The sequence below is a fragment of the Henckelia pumila genome, chromosome 4 (assembly GCF_033568475.1).
Source record: "Henckelia pumila isolate YLH828 chromosome 4, ASM3356847v2, whole genome shotgun sequence".
In the NCBI taxonomy this organism is placed as follows: Eukaryota; Viridiplantae; Streptophyta; class Magnoliopsida; order Lamiales; family Gesneriaceae; genus Henckelia; species Henckelia pumila.
The window spans coordinates 210,189,786-210,198,931 of NC_133123.1; positions in this window are offsets into that span (position 1 = coordinate 210,189,786).

Genomic DNA, 9,146 nt, shown 5'->3' on the forward strand with positions numbered 1-9,146 from the left:
CTTGCCCTATAGCCAACTAGTCATACTACGTAGACCCATTGCTTCGCGATGTTTGTCAAACAATGGTCCTGGCAAAGGCTTAGTAAGTGGATCAGCGATATTGTCTGCAGAGGCCACTCGTTCGACACTGATGTCTCCTCTTTCCACAATCTCCCGGATTATGTGGTATTTCCTCAGTACGTGTTTGGATCTTTGATGAGACCTTGGTTCCTTTGCTTGAGCAACGGCACCCGTGTTGTCGCAGTACACCGGGACTGGACCAACAAATTCAGGAATGACGCCCAACTCTTGGACGAAATTCCTCATCCAAACGGCCTCTTTAGCAGCAGCTGATGCTGCAATGTATTCAGCCTCAGTGGTGGAATCCGCTGTGGTGTCCTGCTTGGAACTCTTCCAAGAGACAGCACCGCCATTGAGCATGAACACAAATCCAGAGGTTGACTTCGAGTCATCCACATCACTTTGGAAGCTAGAGTCGGTATAGCCTTCCAGTTTGAGTTCTCGTCCTCCATAAACCATGAACATATTCTTAGTCCTTCGCAAGTACTTAAGAATGTCCTTCACGGCTTTCCAATGCATCTGACCAGGATTAGACTGATATCTGCTCGTGACACTCAGAGCAAATGCTACATCCGGTCTGGTAGATATCATCCCATACATGATACTACCTATAGCTGACGCATATGGTACATGTGTCATATTCTCTATCTCTGCATCAGTCTTGGGACACATAGACTTGGATAGAGAAACTCCATGACACATGGGTAGATGTCCTCTCTTGGACCCATCCATTGAAAACCGTTTCAATATGGTATCGATGTAGGTTGATTGAGTGAGTCCTATCATTCTCTTAGATCTATCCCTATAGATCTGTATCCCAAGAATGTAGGATGCCTCACCCAAATCCTTCATCGAAAATCTACCTGATAACCATATCTTTGTTGACTGCAACATCCCTACATCATTCCCAATGAGTAGGATGTCATCAACATAAAGTACTAAGAATGTCACCGCATCCTTAACTACTTTCTTGTACACGCAAGGTTCCTCCGGGTTCTTGATGAAACCAAAATCTTTAATTGTTTCATCAAATTTATGGTTCCAACTTCTTGATGCTTGTTTTAGACCATAAATTGATCTCTGAAGCTTGCATACCTTATGCTCGCTTCCCATGGATGTGAACCCCTCAGGCTGCTTCATATAGATTTCTTCCTTAATGTCTCCATTAAGAAAAGCAGTCTTCACATCCATCTGCCATATCTCATAGTCATACCATGCAGCTATGGCAATTAGGATTCTTATGGACTTGAACATTGCGACTGGTGAAAAGGTTTCATCATAGTCAACTCCTTGCCTTTGAGTATAACCTTTCGCCACCAATCGCGCCTTGTAAGTCAATATCTTACCATCAGGCCCAAGCTTTCTTTTGTAGATCCATTTACACCCTATTGGAACAATTCCATCGGGAGGATCCACTAAAGACCAGACTTGGTTAGTATGCATCGAATCCAATTCTGATTGCATAGCTTCAAGCCATAAATTCGAATCCGCATCAGAAATTGCTTCCTTGAAGCTTCTTGGATCACATCCAATGTCGGGTTCATCTTGACCCTCTTCAAGAAGAAGACCATATCGAACTGGAGGTCTAGAAGTCCTTTCGGATCTTCTAGGTGCAGGCGTGTCCAGCAATGGTTCCTGAGGTGTGGGATCGTTATTTTGTATTTCGGGTTCTTCTCGAACTTCTTCGAGTTCCATCATCTCGCCTTTCTTATCCAATAAGAACTCCTTCTCCAAGAAGGTGGCATTCCGTGAAACAAACACCTTTGTTTCAGCAGGATAATAGAAATAATATCCGATTGAATTCTTCGGATACCCCACAAAATAACACAAGCTGGATCGACTATCCAACTTATCTCCCACTGTCCGCTTCACGTAAGCAGGACATCCCCAAATCCTCAAGTATGAATACTTAGGAGCTTTGCCATTCCATAACTCGTATGGTGTTTTGTCCACTGCTTTAGTGTGGACGTTATTCAACAACAATACCGCCGTTTCAAGCGCATAGCCCCAAAACGAAGGTGGAAGCTCAGTGAAGCTCATCATGGATCGAACCATGTCCAACAAAGTTCGATTACGACGCTCCGATACACCATTAAGCTGTGGTGTCATAGGAGGAGTCCACTGAGAGAGAATCCCATTCTCTTTTAGATAGTCCAAAAACTCGGTACTCAAGTATTCTCCACCTCGATCCGATCGAAGTGCTTTAATACTTTTACCTAGCTTGTTTTCTACTTCAGCCTTGAATTCTTTGAACTTTTCAAATGCTTCAGACTTATATTTCATTAAATATAAATACCCATACCTAGAATAATCATCAGTAAAGGTAATGAAGTAGGTGTGGCCATGTTGAGTCCCTACTCTAAATGGACCACAAACATCTGTATGGATCAAATCCAACAGATTTTGACTACGTTCAGGCTTCCCCTTAAAAGGAGATTTAGTCATTTTCCCTTTTAGGCAGGATTCACAAGTAGGTAGAGAGTTAATATCAGACATATCAAACATGCCCTCCCACTAGCTTGTTCATCCTCCTTGAGGAAATATGACCTAGTCTAGCGTGCCAAAGGTTTGCCGGGTTTTGACTATCGATTTTCCTTTTGTTTGTTGTCGCCGGTTTGTCAATACAATTTACTGGAACGTCTTTTAGTTTTAAATTGTATAGATCGTTTTCAAGTTGTCCATTTCCAATTAAACATTCATTCTTGTAAATATTGCAAATCCCATTCACAAAATTACAAGAATAACCATCTCTATCAAGCATAGAAATAGAAATAATGTTTTTAATTAAATCTGGCACAAATAAAACATCTCTCAACAATAATTTAAAACCGTTCTGCAAAATCAAACAAACATCTCCAATGGCCGTAGCTTCAACTCTGGAACCATTCCCGAGCCTCAGCTGGGTCTCACCATTCTAAGCCTGCGACTTCTTGTCATCACCTGCAAATCATTGCAAATGTGAGATCCACATCCGGTATCCAATACCCAAGAAGTTGTATTAAGTGACATGTTTATTTCGATATAGAACATACCCTTTGCAGTTCCCAACTGCTCAAGATACTCCTTGCAGTTGCGCTTCCAATGACCCGGCTTCTTGCAGTAATGGCAAACATCCTTGGATTTTCCATCGTTTGAAGCCTTTGTCTTTTGCTTCTTCTCGGGTTCCACTTTCTTGGGTGGGGCAGAACGTTTCTTGCCCTTCATACTTGGCCCCTTCTTAGCAGAAGATGAGGAGCCCACCAAGAAAGCTGGCTTATCCTTCTTAAGTGTGGATTCATATGTAACGAGCATATTGACCATCTCTTCAAGGGTGGCCTCTATCTTGTTCATATTAAAATTTATCACGAATCCATCAAATGAAGAAGGAAGAGATAGAAGCAGCAAGTCCACATTGAGTTCATGCTCCAACACCAAATCAAGGGTCGCTAACTTCTGTATGAGCCAAATCACTCGTACCCCATGATCACGGACCAAAGTCCCTTCACGCATGCGGCACGTCATCAACTCCTTAACAGTAGAGAACCTTTCAGCCCTCGACTGAGCCCCAAAAAGTTCCTTGAGTTGCGTGTGAATGTCAGCAGCATTCACCGTGTCCTCAAATCGCCTCTGGAGTTCATCAGACATCGAGGCTTGCATATAGCATTTGGTCTTGATGTCATGGTCACACCATGCATCAAGTTTGGCCAATTCCTCCGGACTTATGTCAGCTGGTGCTTCCTTCGGAGGTGCTTTCTCTAACACGTAGAGCATTTTCTCCGAAGTTAAGACAATCTTCAACTTCCGGAACCATTCCGTATAGTTGGCGCCAGTCAGCTTGTTTTGTTCGAGGATCGAGAATAAAGGATTTCGCGAATTCATTGTATGAAATACTGAAAAGAAAAACAGACATATATCAATGATTGTTTAACAATTTACTAAGACATAAAATAGGCGAATTTAATTTTATGAATCTCACTCCCACTATTTTAACGATTTCACCACCCTCTAGTGAAAACGGGAAACTTTTTCCTTAGTGAGAACATGGAGTCCAATTGACAAACTTATGGTCCCGAATAATATCAGCCAACCATAATTCTCAAAAGGTAGAGCCCAATTGCTTCCAAAGCAACCCCCATGTATTTACCTCATGTCCAATAAGGGCCCAATAATATGACGCCGTTTAAAGTGACATGTCAAGATGACCCATCAATATTAAGTTGTGATGGACGGTCGCCATGTGGATCCCCCAATAATATGAGCCGATCCCATGGGAGTTCCACCCAACTTACAACATTTGTCGATCCAATGTACAGCTTTCCGACGGACGGGCCCCCCAATAATATGAGCCGGACCGTATCCGCGGTAGCATCACATACATTGACCGTTGATGGAAGGTAGGAACATTTAAACAATATTTAAATTTCCTTTATTTATCTTGATATAAATTTTAAATCATATTTAAAATGAGGGATTTTATTTATAAAAATATTTGTCTCATCATATTTAATTTATTGCATGCATTGCCGGATTCACGCAATTTATGTCTAAACATGCATACAATCATAATATCACATATTATATAGGATGATCGATTCCATTTCTAATTGACCCGTGGTTGCCAATCACGGGTCTTAGTCCAATCCTAGGTAATATGCAGTATGCAAATTCAATCCTATTACATATGCTTCCAATTTACATTTCTTCAGTCTTCATTGTCTGCTGGGCCCACCATCTTCAAATCTTGATCTCCCACTAAATCTAATGTATTTACAATTAAATAACAATGACAAGTAGGGGATACATTTTTAGGGGGTGGGAACGGGCTATAAACCAAGCCCACTTTTATTACATATGACATTCATATCGGGCCATAAACCAGGCCCATTAATAAAACCAACAACAATAAAGACAAAATGTAAATTCCTAACATACACCTACAAAATTGGTCATGGCAATCGATCATCCTTATCCAATAACATTTAATTCAAAATTAATTTATTGGATAACATGCTGTGGCAATTCAAATTTAAACAAGATAAAATCATATTTTATATATAAAATCACATTTCACATATAAAATCATATTTTATCTCCATATCAAATAAAATCATATTTTATCTATAAAATCCAATTTTACAAATAAAATCATATTTTATCTAATATATCATAAGATCATATCTTATCATCAATTGTACCAAAATAATTGATTTCAAAATTCAATTTACGGATAAAATATTAAAATTTTCCAAAAATTCAAATTTATCCAAAATCAATTTTAAAATTTACGGACTCGAACAATTCGATCCGAAATCTCGTGAACCAATCAAAAACAATTTTTGACCGGACCAAAAATAAAATTTTTAAATATTAAAATTAATAAAAATATAATTTTTCCCGCGGGCCACCCGGGACACTCCCGGGTTGGCCCGCACCCGGGGCGCGGGCCGGGGCAGCCCGGCTGCCCCCTTAGGGCAGCGCCTGGCGCCGCCCCTAGGCGGCGCCATGCGCCGCCCTGGGCGGCGACGGTCGCCGCCTTGGGCGGCGCTGTGCGCCCCCTTTGGGCGGCGCCGTGCGCCGCCCGGGGCAGCAACAATTGCTGCCCCACCGGGCAGCGATCCAATCGCTGCCCGGGTTTTGCCCCGAAAAAAAATTTTTTTATTAAAAATATTTATTTTGTTTCATAAACCGAGACTCAAAAATTTTGTACAATTGATTATTCAATCGATTGATCTGAGCAACCTTGCTCTGATACCACTGTTGGAAAACTGGCGAGTTCCCAGACCAATTACGATTGATACCCGGTGCAGCGGAAGTTTAAAAATTTTTCATGGAACGTTTCCATGGTATGGGTATCAACCGTTCATCGATTGAATTACGTGTGTGTAAAATTTAAATAACAATTAAATAAATTTTACCTCAAATCTCGCAACGAGATTAATGGACACCAACAGAACAATTCTGCTCTTGTTGTCTCTCCCTGGAACCGATGAACGCCTTCAATCAGGTCCACGAACAGAGGTTTAATCCCTCTGATAGATTGCACTAGAAAATCTATCAGAAGTTTTCTGCGAAGAGAATACACGAATTTGATTCGCTATTCCAGACTGCAATTCAAAATCACAGACCGGAATTTCTCAGACAGAGAGGGAGGTGGGGCGACGGCCAAGCTTGAGAGAGGGGCTAAGGTTTCGATTTTTTCTCTCAAAATTATGAGCTATCGTGTGTAATTTCTGTACTGAAATAACTTATTTATAATGCAGGCCACTAACACCTTAGGGCCCATTAGTCATAAGCTGGGGCCCGACAAGCAAAACCCGCTCGTTCAGAAATTAATATAAAATTCATCGTGACTCCGATTGATGAAACGATTTCACCAATGTGCACAGAAACCATTTCTGCACGTTTTAAAGTCAAAATAAATTTTCCTGAATCCGAATTCAGTGGTTTCCAAAAATGTACATCCCTATGTCATTTTAGGAAATCCTACTCCCTTACTCTTAAGAAGTCCAACTTCTTTATTCATTAAATTTAACTCTTTAAATTTAACTATCTCAACGGGGATTAAAACTCCATTACACTGTGTGACCCTCAATGGTTCAGGGATACAGCTAGCCGTGGGCTCACAACTCCTTGTGACTCGGAACAACACTTTCCGACTTGCCCAACGAATCATGGTAAAGCGCCTAGCAACATCGCCCCATGATTCCCTAGGTATCACTGATAGTGCCTACAAGAACCAGTAGATTTTGGTTAGCGTACAGTACGGTCCCTTCATCCATATATCCCGATCGAATCAACAACCATTGGTATATCGAGAGTCGCTCAAGATTCGATAACTATGCAATGCATCTTGAAGATCAAATTAGTGACATCGCATGTGCTACTAAGAAACCATTTCTTAAATCACATCAAGTACTCTGGCCAGAGATTTGTCACACTAATATCTCCTCAGATCGCATAGGATATCCACACTCGCAAGTATGTGGTGAATCCTTGACAACAATGCATTGACTCCTATATGTGTCGTAACTGTACCCAATCTCGACACCTGATGACCCCCTCAGAGTCGGTAAACGAGTCAAAGCACAGTACTAGCATATAGAGTCTCCATGATGTTTCAAGTCGTAAGGACTAATGGTGTACAACCAAAACCGCGGACTTTATCCACTCGATAAGTGATAACCACTTGGAAAGTCCGGATAGGGTAGTTCGACTATTCATCCTATGAATATCCATTTGCATGCTTCGAACATCTCCATGTTCCCTACCAATGAAACGTGGTACTCCGCATCGCAAATGCTAGTCTCAAACTCGAGCGATCCTTATCCTTATTATCGGACGGCTCAATCGACTAGGAACGGTTTTAGAATATACAGTGACTATAAGATGTATTTCATGATAGACATCTCCATGTTCTACCACATCTTACATACACTATAGTATATTCAAGGTCTTTATCAAAACAACAATAGTATATCACAATATAACAATATGAAGTAATATAAAGTCATTGCCATAAAAGTGTAAATAATATTAAACAAAAGATTGTTTATACAAAGAGTCAACAAAGCCCATAGCCACACAGTTGGCTCACTGGGCACCCACTCTTACATTATCGACTGGTATCCGGTATTCCAAGCGGTTGTAAGGGAACTGATTGTAGCGATTGAGATATCTCGTGTCCTAACCTTTGATTATTAGATGGGTCCTCGACGATTGATAAACAGAAACACACCGCCAGTTATCCCTGCGACTGAGCAAGCTAGCACTGAAGTTGATCAGTTGGATGCTTCAGCAACGCCTATGGAAACCTTGCTGAAGAGGTTTCAGTCGTTCAATCCGCCGTTATTGATGGGTTCAGAAAATCCAGTTGACTGCGAGAGTTGGTTGGATGATATTGATCAGCTATTCGATTCCATTGATTACACAGATGACCGCAGAATCAGGATAGTCATCCATCAGCTACGTGGGGTTGCTAAGAGCTGGTGGATCATGATAAAGAAAGCAATGGAGAGTAGAGGTACGGAAGTTACTTGGACTCTTTTTAAATCTGAGTTTTATAAGCGGTTTTTCCCTATCTCGTATCGCAAAGACAAGGGAGCAGAGTTTGCCAACCTGAGGCAAGGGAATCTGAACATTGAAGAGTACGTAGCTAAGTTCGATAGTCTGTTGCGTTTTGCACCGCTAATTGCCGGGGATGAAGAAGCTAAGGCAGATCAGTTCATCAATGGGTTGAACCCCGACGTCTTCACGTTGGTTAACACAAATAGGCCTAACAACTTTGCGGATGCCATGAATCACACAAAGGGAGCAGAAGCAGGCTTGTGGAGGCAAAGAGGTAATCAGGTGGCACCTCAGCAATACAGGCAGTATCAGAACCCACCGTCTCAGTATCGGAATCAACCATCTCAGCATCAGAGCCAGCAGCAGAGGTATGAAGGTGGTAGCAGTGGGGGAAACAGAAAAGATCAGTACAAGGCAAGGGGTAAACAGTTCAAAAGGCAGGGGAACAGTTCGTCTAGTTCCAGTGGTTCCCGATAGTTTGGTTCAGGACAGAGCTCTGGATCATCATCCTTGTACTGCAGCAAGTGTGGGGGAAGACACTCACCGGATCAGTGTGTGGGAGTCTTTGGTAATTGTAACACCTGTCAGCAACCGGGACACTTCTCTAAAGTGTGCCCACCGCGTAATAGAGATAGAGCTCAGAGTGGGAGTTCGTCTAGACCTGCAGCTCAGCCTGAGAGGCAGTCTTCTGTAGTGCACTCTTTCCAGCCTCAGCACCAAAACAGACAGGGAGGTAACTCTAGTGCAAATCAGCCTCCGAGACAGCAAGCACGAGTCTTTGCTCTGACAGAGGATCAGGCTCAAGCAGCACCTGACGATGTTATAGCAGGTAACTGTTCGATTTTTGGTTATTCTGCTCATGTCTTGATAGATACAGGTGCTTCCCATTCTTTTATCTCTGAGAAATTCGTCTTATTGCATGCTTTGCCAACTGAATTGTTGCCTACAGTAGTAGCTGTTACTTCACCTTTGGGTGGAGTAATTGTTTCTGTCAGATTAGTCAGGAACTGTGAACTGTGTTTTGAAGGAAATTTGTTAGAATT